Source organism: Ornithorhynchus anatinus, chromosome 9 (assembly GCF_004115215.2).
Source record: "Ornithorhynchus anatinus isolate Pmale09 chromosome 9, mOrnAna1.pri.v4, whole genome shotgun sequence".
Taxonomy (NCBI): domain Eukaryota; kingdom Metazoa; phylum Chordata; class Mammalia; order Monotremata; family Ornithorhynchidae; genus Ornithorhynchus; species Ornithorhynchus anatinus.
In genome coordinates this window covers 26,812,413-26,832,824 of record NC_041736.1, presented here as the reverse complement: position 1 = coordinate 26,832,824, position 20,412 = coordinate 26,812,413, and the positions used below count along the sequence as shown (strand labels likewise).

General features: G+C 43.6%; 1 protein-coding gene and 1 non-coding gene across 2 annotated transcripts in view; one reads left to right on the top strand and one right to left on the bottom strand.

Annotated features, from left to right (window-relative positions):
• The window catches only part of CALCRL (calcitonin receptor like receptor), a 151,499-nt gene that overhangs the window by 69,144 nt on the left and 61,943 nt on the right, over window positions 1–20,412 (bottom strand). The gene's annotated exons all lie outside the window — the stretch shown is intronic.
• On the top strand, window positions 3,164–3,301 carry LOC114814379. The gene has a single exon (XR_003762177.1). It is a non-coding gene; the product is annotated as a small nucleolar RNA SNORA7 (small nucleolar RNA).

Below are 20,412 nucleotides of genomic sequence, written 5' to 3'. Positions count from 1 at the left end.
AATATGTGATTGGACAACACAAATACAAAATTGGTCATCACAAAAACAGGATTGGTCATCAAAAAAGAGAGACTTTTCTTGGAGACTTGACTTTCAACAATGATGCCTCTTTGCCACCACATTTAGTTGTGGGGTCTGTCAACAGCCGCGTTGAGATTTTTAGATTCTATTTTAAATTTTTTTACCTGCCTGTGAATTTCTGGTTGGTCTACTTCAGAGGTAGTGAAATTTCTAAAGTTCTTTGCTGCCAAAGAAAATCAATGACTGGGAGTAGGGTTTCTGAGGGCTGAGCTGGTTCATGGCTTCTTCAGACTTATTGTCAGTTGATAAAACTGTGCTGAACCTACACAGGGATTTATAATCCTTTGCATTCCTGTGAGTGTGCTTCTTAAAACTCAGACCACTATTTTGCGACATGGACAGGTTGATTCTAATAAATTACTCGATAGTAGCTCATCTGTCTGCCTGCATCAAGCTGGTCCTGAACCACTGACTCTTCAAAGAAACCAGTCTTCAACACAGTATACCTGGAAACACAGGTATAATAATAATAATGGTATTTATTAAGCACTTACTATGTGCAAAGCACTTTTCTAAGCACTGGGGAGGATAGAAGGTGATGTGGTTGGCCCACGTGGGGCTCACAGTCTTAATCCCCATTCTACAGATGAGGTAACTGAGGCATGGAGAAGCGAAGTGACTTGCCCAAAGTCACACAGCTGACAAGTGGTGGAGCCAGGATTAGAAACCACAATCTCTGATTCCTAACCCCGGGCTCTTGCCACTAAGACAAGGTGCTTCTTTAGAAACAAGATGGCAGGTGGTCTTATATCTTCAAATAATGCAAAGGCCTTCCTCAAGCCTTGCTGTGTATTCATTTTCCATGAAGGCTTGAAGGTGAGAGGAAAAGAAGAATCTCCATCAGAAAGGCACTCTACAAGGAGGGTTTAATCTATATTAAAACTCAAGTTTCATTGTCTATCACAGAATTGAAGTACACACTTATTCCCTGCCCCTCCAGAGGTGACTCAACTTTCCCAAACTTTGGCCTCTTCCTTGTCCCTTTGTTCCTCTTTTCTCTCTGCATCTCTGGAGGAGTCTAATAAGGCAATTCACTTTGACCACCTGGCAGGTCTTTTGCCCCAGTGGTTTTGTAGCTCTTTACTCTCATGCTCATTTTTTATTCCACTTCCAAAATGTTCAATCTCTGCTCCATCCTCAAAGCCATCTCTCTTGTAACCTAGCATCCTTGCCCTAATTCAGACATTCTCAGGCCCCTGGGGGCCAGGAGGTGGAGAAAGAGGGCTGATCAGCATCCTGCAACCTGCAGATTACTTCTGTGTTAGGATTAATTGTGTCCCATCTTCCAAAACTTCAATGTATCCAAACGCAGCAGGAGACAATTCCTCTTCTGTTCCTGCACAGCATTGTTGAATGGCCCTGTATGGCAGGTAAGGACAGTATGCTTCCCTCCCATCTAGAACGAAACACTTTCCCCTCATTTTATAGGCCAGATCGCTCATCTCTGCATTCTTACCACTGACACGGCACCAGTTTGACCTACTGTGTGTGTCAGACTATAAACAAGCCTAATATTTTGGGGGTCCTTGGACCCTTTATCCTGGTTCCAATGTTATCCAAGAATCCCAACATCCAGATGTCCCCATTTTGGGTAGGCAGCAGTGAAGGCTTTCTCCCAGCTCTATCCTTCTCCCTCCCTGCTGCTTACTGGGGGCTGCCAGGAGAAGTAGGGTAAGGGGACCATCAGAGAATGACCACTGGTTAAGAATCTTGGGAGACATGCACAAAAATATACTTCAGAGGTAGGACTTAAAAATCAGACTGCATATCTTAAATCTAGTGGGTGGCATAATAATTGCATCATTTGCTAGCACTGTATTGACCAGTGGGGTAGATACGAGATAAACACAGTCCCTGTTCCACATGGGGCTTGTAGTTCAAAATGTGGGTGGAAGAACAGGAATTTATCCCCATTTTACCGATGACAAAACTGAGGTGTAGAAAAGTCATATGACTTGCCCAAGGCCACTGCAGCCAGGTGGCAGAGCCAGGATTACAACTCAGGTCCCGCATCTCTCTGGCCAGTGTCGTTTCCACCCTGGCTAGCCACGTAGATTTTTAGATTTGTTAGGAAATGCGCTTTGTGAAAATATTCAAGTTAGGGTTATTCCATGGAGATTTCACAACCATCTGTTCTTTAAATATAGTTTGGCCCTATAGGGCTTTCACCTGCATAAGAATCCCCCATTTTGCTAAACTTCAGTTTAAGGACGTTTTCCTTACCCATTATAGATTTTTGGGGAAATACCCTTGATAAGTGTTTTGACAAAATATTTTCCAGGTGTTTTTTTTTTCTACCCTAACAGTAATATAAAGCAAAGAGATCACAATCCAGCAATCTACAATGGTCTTCTCTGTTACAGCCAAGCGATCAATTCCAGAAGGATCTAAATTTGGGCTGAGGAGTGTGGGAGACTCATTTTGGGACATTTTACACTTCAGCTGAATATCTCAATACACGAACACTGTGAATGGCTGTTTGAAGATGAAATCAAATTTAGAGTCATAACAAAAGTTGGCCTTTTCCCATGCACAAAGGGAATTGCCTAGTTAATGTACAAATTGAATAATTTTAGTTTGCCTGGAATTTCCCTTCAATTTCCACTGTATAAGTTCATCTTCATATCTGGTTTTACCCTTGTATTTAGGGTTATATTCGACCCTGGAACTGTGGTTTGTTTCCTTCAAAATTTTTGTGAATTTCTCACCTGCGACATGTACGTAGTTTTAAATGGTAACACTATTCTTTCATTTTCCAGTTACAGCTTTCATGTAAATGGCAGTGTTATACTGTCATTCAACCTGATCTGCATACATCAAATGAGTCCTTTTATTTCTTAGTAGTCAGAGATATATAGATGTCCTGAGTTCAAAAAAGCAAGTTCCAGGAAGTGGAGAGTGGTTCTCCCGAGCCATCAATCAATCGATCAAATGTAGTGAGTGTTAACTTTGTGTAGAACACTGAATTAAGCACATGGGAGAGTGCAGTATAACAGAGTTGGTAGACACGTTCCCTGTGTGCAATGAGCTTACAGTCTAGAAGGGAATATAAATAAATAAATTACAGCTATGGACATAAGTGCTCCTCTGAGGGTCGCACCTGGAGAGTTTCCAGTACTCTACCAGTCATGACTACAGGAGGGAGAGTCAAGCAGAGGCCTACCCATTCTTTTCCTACCTTGGGCAGTAGCTAGTGAGTGGAAGGCAATCTGCTACAAGTCAAACTCTCCTGTGCTGGGCAGCAGCGGCACGGGAGAGAGTCGAGGGCCGAGACACTTTTACTGCGTGGAAGGAGGCACTTTCGTATTTTTACCAGGAAAACTCTACCAGAACGATCACAGATGGAAGTGGGGCATTCTGGGAGATGTGTCTACGGTGTCACTATGGGTTGGACATGACTCGACAGCATAAGACAACAACAACAACGCAACTGCTACAGGACTGAAGAAATCAAGGGTGCAAATCCAAATTCAAGGGTTACACAGAGGAAGTAGAAAAGAGGAACTGAGGGATTAGTCGGGGAAGGCCTCTTAGAGGAGATGTGCTTATAATTAGGCTTTAATGGTGGGGAAAGTGATCATCTGTCAGATATGAAGAAGGATGGCGCTCCAGGCCAGAGGCAGGACGTGGACTAGAAGTCTGTGGCAAGATAGACGAAATCAAGGTATAATGAGGAGGGGTACAGTGAGGAGGTTGACAATAGAGGAGCAAAGTGTGTAGGCTGGGCTGTAGTAGGAAATCAGGGGGGTAACGTAAGAGGAGACAAGGTGATTGCATGATTTAAACCCCAAGGTAAGGGGTTTCAGTTTGATTTGGAGGTGGATGGGAAACCACTGGAGGTTCTTGAGGAGTGGGGAAACATGGACTGAATGGTTTTGTGGAAAAATCATCCAGGCAGCTGAGTGGAATATGTCCTGGAGTGGGGAGAGACAGGAGGCAGGGAGGTCAGCAAGGAGGCTGATGCATCTATTAACATGGTAGCATTTTGAATGGCCCCTCTCAGGGTCGCACCTAGAGAGTTTCCAGCACTCTACCAGTCTTGGCTTTGGGAGGGAGAGTCAAACAGGGGCAAACCCATTCCATTCCCAGCTAGGACAGTGGCTAGCGTTTGGAAGCCAATCTGCTACAAAGTCACCTGTGCTGGGCAGAAGCGGCATGGGAGAGTCAAGGGTGGAGACTATGGTAAACCACTTCCATATTTTTACCAAGAAAACTCTATGGATACACGTCAGAAGAATTGCAGATGGAGGTAAGGCGTTCTGGGAGAGAGGTGACTATGGCATCGCTATGGGTCAGAGTCAATTTAACATCATAAGAAGTCTGGAAGGAGAGAAAAGGGTGGATTTTAGCAATGATGTGAAGGTTGAACCTACAGGATTTGGTGGCAGACTGAATATTTGGATTGAATGAGAGAAAAGAATCAAGGATAACACCGAAGTTATGAGCTGATGAGACAGGGAAGAAGGTGGTGGTTTCTACGGCCATGGAAAAGGCATGGGGAGGGCAGGATTTGGGTGGGAAGATAAGGAGTTCTGTTTTGGACATGTTAAGTTTGAAGTGTCCACGGGACAGCCAAGTAGAGATGTTCTGAAGGCAGGAGGAAATGTGAGATTGCAGAGAAGGAGAAAGATCAGGGCTGGAGATGCAGATTTGGAAATCATTTGCAGAGAGGCGGTAGTTAAAGCCATGGGAGTGATGAATGCTCCACGAGAATGGGTGTAGATGGAGAATAGATGGTGACCCATAACTGAGCCTTGAGGGACTCCCACAGGTAGGGGATGAGAGGTAGAGGAGGAGCCCGCGAGGCAGAGAAGGAGCCCGTGATAGAGACTGAGACTGAGCAGCCAGAGAGGAGAAGGAGAACCAGGAGAAGACAGTGTCAGTGAAGTCAGAGTTGGATAAAGTGTGGTTCAGCGGAAAGAGCACGGGCTTGGGAGTCAGAGGTCATGGGTTTGAATCCCAACTCTGCCACTTGTCAGCTCTGTGACTGTGGGCAAGTCACTTAACTTCTCTGGGCCTCAGTTACCTCATCTGTAAAATGAGGATTAAGACTGTGAGCCTCACATGGGACAACCTGATTACCCTGTATCTACCCCAGTGCTTAGAACAGTGCTCTGCACATAGTAAGCGCTTAACAAATACCAACATTATTATTATTATTATTGTAATGTTTCCAGGGGATTGGGGGCGCCTGACGGTCTTGAAGGCAGCTGAAGAGCTGAGGAGGATTAGCTCCTCCGGCCTTCTCCCACCAGATTCTCCCAACCTTGCCCCTCATCACTTCTCCCACAGTTTCTGCTAGACACGGATATGGCCCTGGCAGGGGAGAATGGTGGGGGATGTCTGGGCCAGAGCCACAGAACCCCACTCATGAGGTCAGAATTCCTTTACCATTTCATCCAGTCCTACAGCACTATATGGGGCGGGGCGGGGAGCGGGGGTGTGCAGGTTAACTTCATGGGCTATAACACAGACCTGCCAGGGAATGGTTTCCAACACACAAGTCTATGGCTAGTTAAAGGAGCCACAACAACTCCTATTATCATGACCCAAGGACAGGACTCCTCCACTTCCCCACCTGCTCAGAGACACTTTAGAACTATAAATGGATTCTGAGCCAGCCTCCTCACAGACCTAGAAGCAGCATGCCTTAGTGGACAGAGCACTGGCCTGGGAATCAGAAGGAGCTGGGTTCTAGTCCTGGGTCTGACACTTGTCTGCTGTGTGATCTTGGGCAAGCCACTTCACTTCTCTGGACCTCAGGTCCCTCGTCTGTAAAATGGCGATTAAGACTGTGAGCCTTGGATGGGACAGGGACAGTGTCCATTCCGATTACCTCCTATCTACTCCAGCGCTTAGCACAGTCCCTGGAATTTAGTGAGTGCTTAACAAATACCACAATTACCACCTGAAGGAGCAGAAAGAAATATGTGCAGAAGCTAAGTGAGAAGAGCCAGGCTGGGCACAGACCTGATGATTAGGGATGCAGTGACTGCACTGAAGTACAAAAAAAAAGGACCCAGAGATGCATGTAATGTCATACACACCCTCTGTCTCCACCCTTAGCTGTCTTCAGTCCAGGTTTCTCTGCTGCCCAGATCATTTTTTTCTAAAACACTGCTTTGGACATGACTTGCCATTCTTCAGAAACCTCCAGTGGTTGCCCACCCACCTCCACATCAAGCAGAAGCTCCTAACTCTCAACTCTAAGGTGCTCAATCAGCACTCTCATTCTACTTTATCTTTGTTCCTCTCCCACTCCCACCCTGCCCATTCACTTAATTGCTCTAACAGGAACCTAATCAAGCTGGTAGTACAGTGCTCTGCAAACAGTAAGCACTCAATAAATTCCACTCATTGATTGTGCCTCCATCTCGTCTCTCCCAGCACTGACCTCTTAGTCATTCCCTCCCTCCTGCCTGGAATTCCCTCCCCTTAACATCCAGTAAATTACAGCTCTCCCCATCATCAAAGTCATCTAAACTTGCATCTTTTTCCAGGAAGACTTCCCTGATTTATCTCTCCTCTCCTCACCCCATTTCCCTCCATACTGCATCATCTATGAACTTGAAGGCTTGTCTTCTAAACATTTAGGTACTCACGCCTATCCCTCACTCCACAGTAATTTATGTATCTGTCTTTAAACTCTCTTGCTTCCCCTAACTTGAAATTTATTATCCCAAGTCATTGTACTCTCCCAAGAGCTTAGTAGAGTGCTCTGCACACAGTAAGCACTCAATAAATACCACTGATGGGTGGAAGAAGCATATCAAGTAGACCATGATTCTACTCGTGTTGATATGTTAATTTGCTTGCACTGCTAAGGATAAAAATGACCACCTCGTACTTCGGATGAAGTCTCCACCAAATAGCATTTGTTCATTTCATAATGAACAGAGTTTTCCTAAATAACTTGCTAATCGTACTGATGCACTATGGAAACCATGCCTGTGCCAGGCAAAATTTATTTTTAATTATTTACTCAAGTGACTAAGTCTGAGCCACACAATTAAAATAGATTTTTCAGTGCAAAAAAAAAAAAGTGTCAGGAAGAGATTCCCGGCTGGATTTATGCAGTGCCAGAGGGAGAACTGCAGCTGTAGGACAACACGTTCCCAGTGAAAAATATGGTATATTCATCTAGTGGATTTAACCTTTGCAGGGTGCTATTATCAACTCAATTGTATGCCTCTTCCTGTTTCAAAAACATGTTCCCCAAAGACTTTTAAAATAACTTTCTTTCCTGCTAAGCCATGGTGGTGTGCCCTTTTTCTGATTCTAACCCTTAGTAAGACTAAGCTTCATTCACAAAGAAATGCCTTGTCACACTTGACATGATTTAACAAGTATCCCAACAAATAACAACAACAACAAAACATTTTTCTGACCAATGTCCTCCCTCTGTCCCCGAAGGCAATATATTTCCCTCAGGAGGCAGGATAACCTGAAAACACCCAAAAAAATACCCAATGGCAACATTCCAAAGAGTCGCCATTTTCTAATCACTTCATCTTGTAAAAATATGTCAGCCTCCGAAGAACTGATTTTTCCACTTAAAAAAAGGGATTTAAGATTCCCTCTTGAAAGCGGAACACACTGCCATTATTTCCTCACAATTCGGCTTAAAAGACCTAATGAATTAGATCTCCCCTCACTGTGGTGAACAAATAACTAGATTTTCTTGACGATCTCCTTCGTTAATTTAAAGAAAGTGGGTGGGTCTGGGACAAAGATGATGGGGACCTGGGGGTAGAAGGGGGCGCTCTACCAAGTTGGACAGAGCGAGAGATTCTGGGGAGGAGGGAGATGGGCCCTGCCCAGGGTCAGGAGGTGGAAGGCCAAGGTGGACTGTTGCTCATCCTCATCCCCCTTGACCTCCAGTCTGGAACAAGGCAAACCTGGTTCCCTCTTGCCCAACTCCCATCCCACGGGCACTCCTGACCACCCCCAGGCTGGCCACTCTCTGGCCGGGACTCCTAACTCAGATGCCCTCAGCCTCAGTCCCACTACTCCCCATCCAGGCTCCAGGTTGGGGTGGCCAACTCCTGGGAATGATTTTTACAGTCTGTCGTGAATCTAGATGACTGCTCCATGTGACCCTCCTCCCTGCCATGTCTGCTCTCCTCCATTTCTGATCAGTACTCAGGAGAAGCAGTGTGGTCCAGAGGATAGAGCACGGGCCTGGGAGTCTGAAGGGACTGGGTTCTAGTCCCGGATCTGCCACTTGTTTGCTGTGCGACCATGGCAAGTTACTACTCTTCTCTGTGCCTCAGTTCCCTCATCTGTAAAATGAGGGTTAAGACTGTGAGCCCCATGTGGGGCAGGGACTATATCCAACCCAATTTGCTTGTATCCCCCCTCCCCAGGATCTGAGTGTCTGGCACATAGTAAGCACTTAATAAATACCATCATTATTATTATTATTATTATTATTATTATTATCACTCATAGAGTGTATAAAATCATTCTCAGCAGTTGGCAAGCACATCCTCACCCCACAGATGCACTCACTATCTGTCTGCCCAACTGTTTCCAACCAAGAAAGACCAACACAGGAATATTCAGGAATTCTTTGAAAGGCTTGCGATCCATGCTTTTTAATGGCTGCATGGTGCTAATAGGATAATAATAATTATGGTATTTCTTAAGCACTTTCTTGAATCTGTGACCTTTGGGCATTTGATATTCACTCCAGCCACAACCCCACAGCATTTATGCCCATATTCAAAATGACATTCGAAATTATGTATTTATATTGATGTCTGTCTCCCCCTCTAGACTGTAAGCTCATATGCACAGGGAACATGTCTGCCAACTCTGCTGTATTATACTCTCCCAAGGGCTTAGTACAGTGCTCTGAACACAGGAAGTACTCAATGAATAGCACTGATGATGATGATGACGGAGATGATGCTTTCTGTGCCCCAATCGCTGTACTACAAGATAATCAGGCCAGACACAGCCCCTCTCCCATAGGCGGCTTCCATTCTAAGTAGGATGGAGTGGAATTTAATCCACACTTTACAGATGGGGAAGTTGAGGCACAGAGAAGTTAAGTGACTTGCTCAAGGTCACACAGGAGACAAGTGGTGGAGCCAGAATTAGAACCCAGGTCCTCTGCTTCCCAGGCCTAGGGGCTTTTTCCACTAGGCAAAAGTGACTCTTGATGGATGGCTTCTTTTGTTGTCTGTCTCCCCTTTCTATACTGTGAGCCCCTAATGGGGTAGGGAATGTCTCTATCTGTTGCCGAACTGTACTTTCCAAGCACTTAGTACAGTGCTCTGCACATAGTAAGTGCTCAATAAATACGATTGATTGAATGAATGATTGAATGAATGGATGGGGCCAGTGTTGACTGACTATATTCACTTTACAATAAGTTGCTATATAACCGAATAACAAGAATATATTCCTGGGTGGGCCATGCTATCGATATAGAAACCCAGAATATCAGGATGTAACTCTTGGTTTGCAACTCTTCCCCTGCTCCATCCCCCATCGTCAGTAGGGTGAAGCAGAGATGCAGAGTGAGCCGGGTCCTGCTCAATTTACTCTACACTGCCTTGCTTGCAAATAGACACTCAAATATGGGTGTTTAGAAACTTTCATTTCTCTGGAAAACTCTTCCAAATCAGACTTTGAGCACCATCCAAGGCCTTAGAGACAGTCATTTTAGAATTGCCATATTTAGATAATAATAACCACAGTATTTGTTAAGCTCTTACTATGTGCCAAGCACTGTTCTAAGCACTGATGATTGCACCCTCGAGGTATGTATCCAGTGTCACACGTAGATTATTATGAACCATTTTGCCAAAACAGTCCAATGTTATGGGCTAGTGATCAATCTACGGAAAAACTGAAGTTATGAATCAGCCTCCTCTAGTGAAACTATTCCCACAATTTAAAAAAAAGTTCCATTGACCACACAGAGCTAAATACGGTCACATAATCTTATTTATCTAGGCAGCATATTGACCAGTGATGCAACAGTAGACAGTGAAGTGGAAACCTGAATCGAGAAGGCCAGCACATCATTTGGGAGACTATCATAGAGAGTGCGGAAACAGCAAGGTGTCAGACGCCAGACCAAACTACTGGTCTCTAGTTTGCCCAACCTTCTCCACAGCTGGGAGGTCCATAACTCTTCAGACACCCCATCCATCAGCATGGCCTAGTGGTAAGAGCATGGGCTTGGGAGTCAGAGGTCATGGGTTCTAATCTCTGCTCCGCCACTTGTCTGCTGTGTGACTTTGGGCATGTCACTTAACTTATCTGGGCCTCAGTGACCTCATCTGTAAAATGGCGATGAAGATTGTGAACCCCACGTGGGACGACCTGAGTCCCCTGTGTCTATCCCAGCACTTAGAACAGTGCTCAGCACATAGTAAGCACTTAACAAATACCAACATTATTATTATTATTAATTCTACCACTACTTCTATTATGGCAAGTACTATAACTTCTATTATAATAAATTACTACTATTACAAAGTTCTTTCACAGCAAAATATTACCCCTAAAATTCCACTGATCTATACATGTCTATAATAGGTATAAATGAACACAGTTTTCATAGAAGGTGGGTCCACACACACTCATCAATATGATCTTATCATTTTATAGTAAAATTTATGAGGCAATAATAATAATAATAATGTTGGTATGTGTTAAGTGCTTACTAGGGGCCGAGCACTGTTCTAAGCGCTGGGGAAGATACATTGTAATCAGGTTGTCCCACGTGGGGCTCACACACTTTTAATTCCCATTTTACAGATGAGGGAACTGAGGCACAGAGAAGTTAAGTGAACTTGCCCACAGTCACACAGCTGACAAGTGGCAGAGCCGGGAGTTGTACTTATGACCTCTGACTCCGAAGCCCAGGCTCTTTCCACTGAGCCACGCTGCTTCTCCATAAAACCACCAGACATTTGCACTTGATTACATCTTGACTACAGCCTTGACTACGACCGTCTTATATCAGTATTCCCTAAGAGTACATGCATAAATAACTTAGAAAGAAAAATCCCAGTTTGGTATAATTGGGAGTGAAGCTTTACCCACATATTATATATTATAGATCTGAGAGTATTTTAGAAAGACCTATTTGTTCATATTTTTCGCTTGAAAAAACTGGCTGAAACAATGCACTTTTTTCCCAGATGCCCTTGTAATTGTAATCCAAACAGTCTAGAGGCACAGATGAGTTTAAATATACAAGCATTTTTTCCGGGCTATGGTTACTCTTTGACGAATACAACCCGGAGTTAGTGACAGTATTGTATAACACCTTATCCAGGATTACAACAAAATCATGATGATACAACCAGCACTGAGATACAACTTGTTTGATACCTCACCTCTCACAAAAGCCTGACCTACGCTTTATTCCAGCCAGGCGCTATAGGGAAGCCCCACCCTAACACACCCCACCCTCCCACTCCCAACAGTGGCAGGGCTGAAACAATCAACGACGAGTGGATTTTGGGGGAAACTCACCCCATAGCTTGAGTCAGATTTGTGTCAAGGAGCAGAAGAGGGCACCGTGCAGATAATGAAAGATGTTGTTGCATAGGGGAAGCAACTTTATTTTGAAAAAAAGACGGTGCAAAATCAAAATCGACTGCATCTCTTCTGTTGAACCGTTGCCCAGTGAGGACCTCATCAAATCGCAACAATCCAGTTCCTCATTGCAAGATGCTAAAATAAAGTTATGATCTCTCCACCACCAGATCAGATTTTTGGATTTAAAAAGCCTTGCCTCATTTTTCAAAAGAGCAAACATTTGTATATATGATTGAAGAAGATCTTGATGGCGAGAAAGTTAAAGGCAACAGAGGTTTTCAGAAAATGTTAACCTTCTAACTCTACCTATTATGTTGTGAAGAAAAGAAGGTCATTCCGCCAAAAACCATTACCACAGTCAGCAGAACATGTTTCTATTCTGCAATCTCCTGCAGACTTAATCATATTTCCACTTCTCATTTAATGTTGTGAAAATCGGCTTCGAATTATTTAAACAACAATGAAACAATAGTTTAGTGATATTGAATTGTGTAGTCTATTGCACCTAAAGGAATTTTATACCATTATTCCAGAGGTTAGGGAATAGATCCAAATGTATACCATGTCAAATGTATGGGGAAATTAAACCTGTGAAATGGCCATTCCTAATACCTCCTTATTTTCAAGGCTCATTATCCTGCTCTAACTTAGGGCAGGCTTATAATCATGACTTTTAGTTAGTAAATACATCATTCAGAGCATAATATCAGGTAATTTTAAAGGTTGATTATTGAGGATTGAAGAGATAATGAAAGGTTTTAGGAGAGAATAGTAATAGTGGAACTAATAGTAGAAATGGAATTTATTTTGGGCTCACTGAGTGCTCTGCACCATACTTATGACTTGTGAAGAACAAAACAACCAAGTGACACGTTCCCTGCCTACAGGGAGCTACTGGAAGGGCATAAATGTATTTACAGGCAGAATAATCAAAATGAATAAGTCGATGTACAACTGAATAAACATGTACATGCATACATGGTCCAGTCAATCAATCCATCCATCAATCAATGGTATTTATTGAGTGCTTACTGTGCGCAGAGCACTGTTCTAAGAGCTTGGGAGAGTGCAGTACAACAGAGTTGATAAACATGTTCCCTTACCACAGCGAGCTTATGGTCCAGAGACAAACTTACACTCAAGAGGTGAGGTAAAAGTCTGGGCATCAGGGGACCTGGGTTCTAAGCGCAGCTCAACCACTTTACTTGCTGTGAGACTTTGGGCAAGTCGCTTAACTTTGTAGCCCAGGTTCCTCATCTGTAAAATGGGGATTCACTCTTCTATATAGACTGTGAGCCCCATGCAGGACAGGGACTGTACCTGATCTGTTTATATCTATCCCAGTGGTTAGTGCAGTGTTAGACATATAAGAGTGCCTAACAGACGTTGCAGTCTTTATTAAGTGCTGAGGTTGAGTTCCAGGAGCCACATATATGTGAGAGATGGTCAATGGTTCACATTACTCCTACTGTAGACTGAAAGTTCCTTGAGAACAGGGATTGATTGCACCTGTGTTGCACTTTCCCCAGTGTTTTGTATAGTGTTCTGCACACAGTCAGGGCTCAGCAAATACCAATGATTTGAAATGTTGGTAATAATAACAATAATACTAATATTTATTAAACGCAATCGTAATAAGGATATTTATTAAGCACATGTAAAGCACGGTGCTTAGCTCATGGGTAAACACAAGCTAATCAGATGGGACACAATCCCACTCCAGACTCCCAGTCTAAGAGAGAGGGAAAGGAGGTTTGCCTAATAGAAAGTGTATGGAGTTGGGAGTCAGATTCAAATCCTGCCTCTGCCATTTACCTGCATTGTAACCCGGTATCTACAGCTTAGAATATGTATGACACATATTAAGTAATTAAATATCATAATATAATAATTTACCTGTTATGTGTCTCCATTTCCTTAGCTACAAAATGGAGAATAAATATTTGTTTTCCCTCCTAATTAAGCTGGGAGCCTCATGTGGGACAGAAATTGTGTTTGCCTTGTATGTCATGTATCTACCCTGAAACTTGGCACAGAATAAACACTTAACAAATAATGCTATCATTATTATTATCATCCCCATTTTACAAACGTGGAAACAAAGGCATGGAGTAGACTAATAGACAAACCAGGATTAGAACCTGGGTCTTCTGACTCACAATTTTATGCTCCTTCATCTAGGCCTCCCTGCTTTTCCTGGGAATGATTCAAGAAAGGCATGGTGGAGGAGGGGAACATTCAGAAGGGAATCAATCAATAAATCAATCAATTAATGTTATTTATTGAGTGCTTACTGTGCACAAAGCACTAAGAACTTGGGCTAGCACAATGCAACAGAGTTGGTGGACACATTCCCTACCCACAAGGAGCTTACAATCTAGAGGGGAGACAGACATTAAAATAAATTACAGATATGTCTATAAGTGTTGTGGGACTGAGGGTGGGGGGAAAATCAAGCACTTAAAGGATACAGATCCAAGGCATAGTTGATGCAGAACAGAAAGGGACAGAATGATCCAGGATGAGCACTGTTTGCAGGAGGCCTGCTGCTCATACAGAAACTAGTCACCAGCATCTCAAGAATCATTAACAGCTGTCAAATGGTCCGTCTTTCTGGGGATTATTTCATATCAGGACTGTCACTTCCCCCTAGCTGGACTGCACCTGGAGAGTTTCCAGTATGCTACCGGTCTCAACTATGGGAGGGAGAGTCAAGCAGAGGCCTGGCCATTCCATTCCTAGCTTGGGCAGCGGCTAGCGAGTGGAAGGTTATCTGCTACAAGCCAAACTTCTCCTGTGCTCAGTAGGGAGGGGAGAGAGTCAAGGGTGGAGACTCAAGGTTATCTTGTGGAAGAGGGCCATGGTAAACCACTTCCGTATTTTTACCAAGAAAATTATGGATACACTGCCAGGATGACTGCAGATGGAGGTGGGGCGATCTGGGAGAGCTGTGGGCTGGAGACGACTCAACCTCATAAAACAAAGCAAGACTGTCACTTCTACATATGAAACTGAGGAACTCTACTATACTTCCTGGGAGGTTACTGGATGAGACCATACTGTCATCTGCAACAAATCATACCCTTTGAACTGGATGAGGTATATTTTTGAAAACTCCAGCAATCAATCAATCAATCCTGTTTATTGAGCACTTCTGTGTGCAGAACACTGTACTAAGTGATTGGGAGAGTAACAGAGTTGGTAGACATGTTCCATCCTCACAACAAGCCAGAACAGTTACGTCTCCTAGATTAATGGGTGAGGTCTTCAGCTCAGCACTGAGAAGAATGCTAAAATAATAGCATCTAGTCCTTGGGGCCAGGAAGTAATATATCATTATATATCATTAGCCATAATTGGGGAATAGCCAGAGCAACGATTTATATAACATTGATGACCGCATAAAATACATCTGGGTGTCCTTAGAATACTCATTATCTGGTACCAATTTGCAGTTTATATCTATTTAAATGGCACAGTCTTATCATTAGATAGATTACATTTTCTTAAAAAATAGGGATGCTTTTGTTAAGAGAGGAAGAAGATGGAAGTTTTGATAGCTTTTATTAATATCAATTCATATTTCAATGTTTGAACTCATAGAAATCTACTAATTCCGTGGTGAGGATCTGTAAGAAGAGAATTCTTCCTGGACACTGGACTCTCTGAAGACCATTCTGAAAGTCCTGGGGTGAATTTCTGCATCTGCAGAGCACAGACAGAAGCTCAAACTTGATCTGCAGTGAAGTCAAGCTGATTAAGAAGGAAAGAAGCTCCTTTTTTGTGGTAAGGATTTCCAGAGAAAAAGTTGGGGATATTTGGGTTTCCTTTTTGGGGTCAATTTGTACCTCAGAGGTCTCAGGACTCTATCTACAGGTCCCATAACAAACTAAGTATCCCAGAACAAACTAAGTATCCCAGAACAAACAAACCTATCTCTCAGAATGTCCCACTGGAAAAAAAAACACAAAAAAACACCAAAAAACAGTTCTGCTAACTGTCCTGCCTTTGGAGGGGTACTACAGATTCCATATTCCACACCCCCAGGGAAAGTCTCAGGAGTGCTATAAAGCCCAAGCAGGAAGAGGAAAGGAATCAATTTGTAGAACAGAGCAGGGGGGTGCAGAAGCAAACTCTAATCTGCCAGCAGAGATGAGACAGGCTGCTATGAGCCCAAGAAATGGTTGCAGAGAGCCAAAAGGCAAGAGGAGAGTAGACTGGTGATGATGGGTGAAGGAGAGAGAAGAGATATGGCATCAGGATTATCTGACGTTTCTCATTTGCCCAGAATGTATTTCTCTGTCTCAGGTGCATGTGAGTCTCCCTGTCCCTGTCTCTCTCTTACATTGGGATATGACATAAAGTCCAATAAATCTTGCAGCTGTACTCATCTCCCCATCTAGACTGTAAACCCGGTGTGGGAAGGGAACGTCTCTCTTTATTGCTGAATTGTACTTTCCAAATGCTTAGCACAGTGCTTTGCACCCAGTAAGTGCTCGATAAATATGATCAAATGAAAGAATGAATGACTCTCCCCCACATTGTGAGCAAACCATTTACATATCTGCTAGGTGGAGTCAATGAGGATAAACTGGACTGCTCGGTGCAGGAAAGTCTACAGAGACAGGTGATGGGCCCCTTTTTTATGGTATTTGTTAAGCGCTTACTATGTCCCAGACATTGTTCAAAGCGCTGGGGTAGATACGAGCTAATCAGACTGGACACGTCCCTGTCCCCCAAGAGGCTCACAGTCTTAATCCCCATTTTTCAGATGCAGTAACTAAGGTACAGAAAAGTGAAGTGAGTTGCCCAAGATCACATAGCAGGTGTCAGAGCTGGGACTAGAACACAGGTCCTTCTGACTCCCAGGCCCATGCTGCTAAGCCATGGTGCTTCTGCTTCCCCCTTCTTCTGAAGAGGCCTCCGCTCTTCAAAACAATACCATTCAAATATCAGATTCTCAATCAGTCCATAGTCCCTGGCCTCACAAATCTGCCCTAAGACATAAGTGACCAACAGATATTCCAACAACTGCCTCTAATTCAAACATTAGTACATATGCCCTAATGATGATAAGGGTCAGTGAGGAGAAAGAGAAGTTTATAAGGATCTCGACGGGCTCAACATATCAACTCCAGTAGCCAATAATGTCATCATGGAAGATTTCAATACAAGGGTGGACAGGAATGTCAAAACGTGGAAAAAAAGGATTAGCCCCCATGGCATAGGAAAGCTAAAGAGAAGTAGGAATCTGTGAGCCTATGTAAAACAGAGGTTGTTTCTGATCTGACGTATTTTATCTACCCCAATACTTAATGTGATGCTTGGTGCATGGTGAGCACCAATACCACAAATAGGAGTCTGTTATTCAATGAGAATGTCAAACATCAGGTAGGTAGGAAATAGTTGGAACTGAGGGATGTAGGAGCTGCTCACATGGAGGAGCAGCATGATGTAATGGATAGAGCACAGGTCTGGGAGTCAGAAGGTCATGGGTTCTAATCCCAGCTCTGCCAGTTGTCTGCTGCGTGAGCTTGGGCAAATCACTTCACTTCTCTGGGCCTCAGTTACTTTGTCTGTGAAATGGGGATTGAGACTGTGAGCCCCACGTGGGATAGGGACTATGTCCATCCCGATTTGCTTGTATCCACCCTAAGACTTAGTACAGTGTCTGGCATATAGTAAATGTTTCACAGACACCATTATTATATTATTGTTATTATTAAAAGCAGTGTGACCTAAAGGGAAGTGCATAGGATTGGGAGTCCAGAGACTTCAGTCATTTAACTTCCCTGGACCTGTTTCCTCAACTGTAAAATGGGATAAGATACCTGTTCCTCCTCCTCATACTGTGAGCTCCGTGCAGGAGAGGGACTGTGCCCAATCTGCTGATTGTATCAAACCCATGCTTAGCACACTGCCTGGAACATAGTAAGCACTTAACAAATATTATTATTATTATCATTGGTCTATCAAAACTCTGTTTTATTGTCCTCTCCCAGGTACTTAGTACGGTATTCTCGTAAATGGCAAGTGCTTCATACTATGCCCTGCACACAGTAAGCACTCAAAAAATAGAATTGAATGAATAAATGCCTTTTATTGATTGATCATCACTGTCATGATCATCACTGTGGCCTGACATTAGACTCATATGCTCCAAACCTACTACTGATACATTAAAAAACTGCACGCAAATCATCAAAAATGCTAAATATCAAGAATCTGATATAGGCCACGAGCATATCCCAGTTGGCAATATCACAACATCCCTACTGGAAATAAGGAATCCCAGCAATGAGTGAGGGTGTTAATAATGGACAGGAGCTTCTCAGGGACACCTTCTACCAGGCAGCCATCAAGTCAGTGGTTATATCGGAGAGAGAGCAGCAATTTTGGTTTCAGGAAAATGACAGCTCAAAAAACTACCTGCAGTAAATAAATCAATCAGCAGTTTTTGTGAGGTATCTCTTAGAGCAGTTACTGTAAGAAATTCTGGGGAGAGAAAAATGAACGTAGGAGCTAACACAATCTCTGCCAAGAACTTACAAAAGGAAGGAATCTACATAAGTGCACCAGGAGGTGAGACAAAATCGAAAAAGTGCTGAGATTAAAATTGAGAGGCTGTTTTTGGGGAAAGAAAAAATTAATTAGGGAAAGCATCCTGGAGAAGGTGGGATTTCAGAAGAGCAGTGAAGATGGGGAGAACTGAGAGCTAGCAGATTTGACGGGGCAAAGAGTTTCGGGTAGGAGGAAGGGAATTAGACAGGGGTGGGCGAGTCAGGAATGAAGCGCAGTGAGAAATTAAGTGTAGAAAGTATAGAGAATGTGAACTGGGGTGTAAAAAGAGAAGACAGTGATTATTTGGTAAGGGGGTGTGAGCTAATGCAGTGTTCTTAAAGTCAGGAGTTTCTGTTGGATGCAGAGAGAAGTGAATAACCACCGGAGGGTTCTGAGGGAATGAAAGACATGTGTGGGCAACGTTTTAGAAAGATGATCCACCCAGCTGATGTTGTGAACAGACAGGATAAGGGTAAGGTTGAATCAATCATTCAATCAATGGCATTTATTGTTTACTATGTGCAGAGCACTGTACTAAGCACTTGGGAGAATAAGATGCAACAGAATTAGCAAACACATTCCCTGCCTTTAATGAGCTTAGAGTGTCAGGGGGCAAACATTAATATGAATAAATAAATAATTTCTACTATATAATTTACAGATATGTATATAAAGGCTGTGTTGTGGTTGGGGGTGGGGTAAATATCAGATGCACAAAGGTCACGGATCCAAGACGCAGAAGGCAGAGCGAGCCAGGGAAAAGAGGTTTGAATTGTGGAAGGCCTCCTGAAGGAGGTTGCAGTTAAAGACATTATAGGTCTGAAACGTAGATCAGGGCTATGACTTGGGATATCAACCAGTGGCATTTATTGAGCACTTAGTGGGTGCACACCACTGTACTAAGTACTTGGGAGAGTACAATACACCGTTCCTGACCTTGAGGCACTTACAGTCTATGGGGAGGATGACATTTCATACATAAGTACTATAAGGGTTGGGGAGAGATGGGTATCAAAGGGTTTAGTGGGTATGGGCATAATAATAATAATAATGACAATAATGGCATTTGTTAAGCACTTACCTTGTGCAAAGCACTGTTCTAAGTGCTGAGCACTGTTCTAAGCACTGAAGTGTCTAGGCAATGCAGGAACTTCCAGAGAAGCAGAGTAGCCTAGTGAATGGGACTGGAAGGCAGAAGGACCTGGGTTCTAATTCCGGCTCTGCCACTTGTCTGCTGTGTGATGCTGGGCAGGTCAACTAATTTCCTTGTGCCTCAGTTACCTCATCTGTAAAATGGGGATTAAGACTGCCTCCTGACTGGAATGCCTTCCCTCCTCAAATCTGACAATTATTCTCCACTCCTCCAAAGCCTTATTGAAGGCCCATCTCCTCCAAGAGGCCTTCCCCTATTAAACCTCCCTTTTATCTTCTCCCACTCCCTTCTGCTTTGTCCTGACTTTCCCTTTGTGAGGGAAGCAGAGTGGCTCAGTGGAAAGAGCCCGGGCTTGGGAGTCAGAGGTCATGGGTTCGAATCCCGGCTCTGTCACTTGGCAGCTGTGTGACCTTGGGCAAGTCACTTAACTTCTCTGTGCCTCAGTTCCCTCATCTGTAAAATGGGGATGAAGACTGTGAGCCTCACGTGGGGCAACCTGATTACCCTGTATCTACCCCAGCGCTTAGAACAGTGCTCTGCACATAGTAAGCGCTTAACAAATACCAACATTATTATTATCCTTTCCCTCCTCCCAGCCTCACCGCACTTATATACATATCTGTCATTTATTTATATTGATGTCTGTGTCCCACCTCGAGTCTGTGAGGGCATTGTGGGCAGGGAATGCATCTATTTATTGTTGTATTGTACTCCCCCAGATGCTTAGTATAGTGCTCTGCACACAGTAAGTGCTCAATAAATACAATTGAATGAATAAACGAATGAAGGATTTAGACTCAGCCCATGTGGGACATGGACTGCATTCAACCTGATCTGCTTGTTGCCTGAACCCAATGCTCAGTTCAGTGCCTGGCACATAGTAAGCACTTAACAAATACCATTAAAAAAACCCCAAAACTGGCACCAACTCTCTTCCTCCATGCTACCCAGGTGATTCCATCTCATCTTGCCTTCCACCACTCCCTCAAGCAAGAGAAAAGCACTCTCAGCATGAGGACTCCACCAATCCTCAGGATGACTGGTGGCTACAG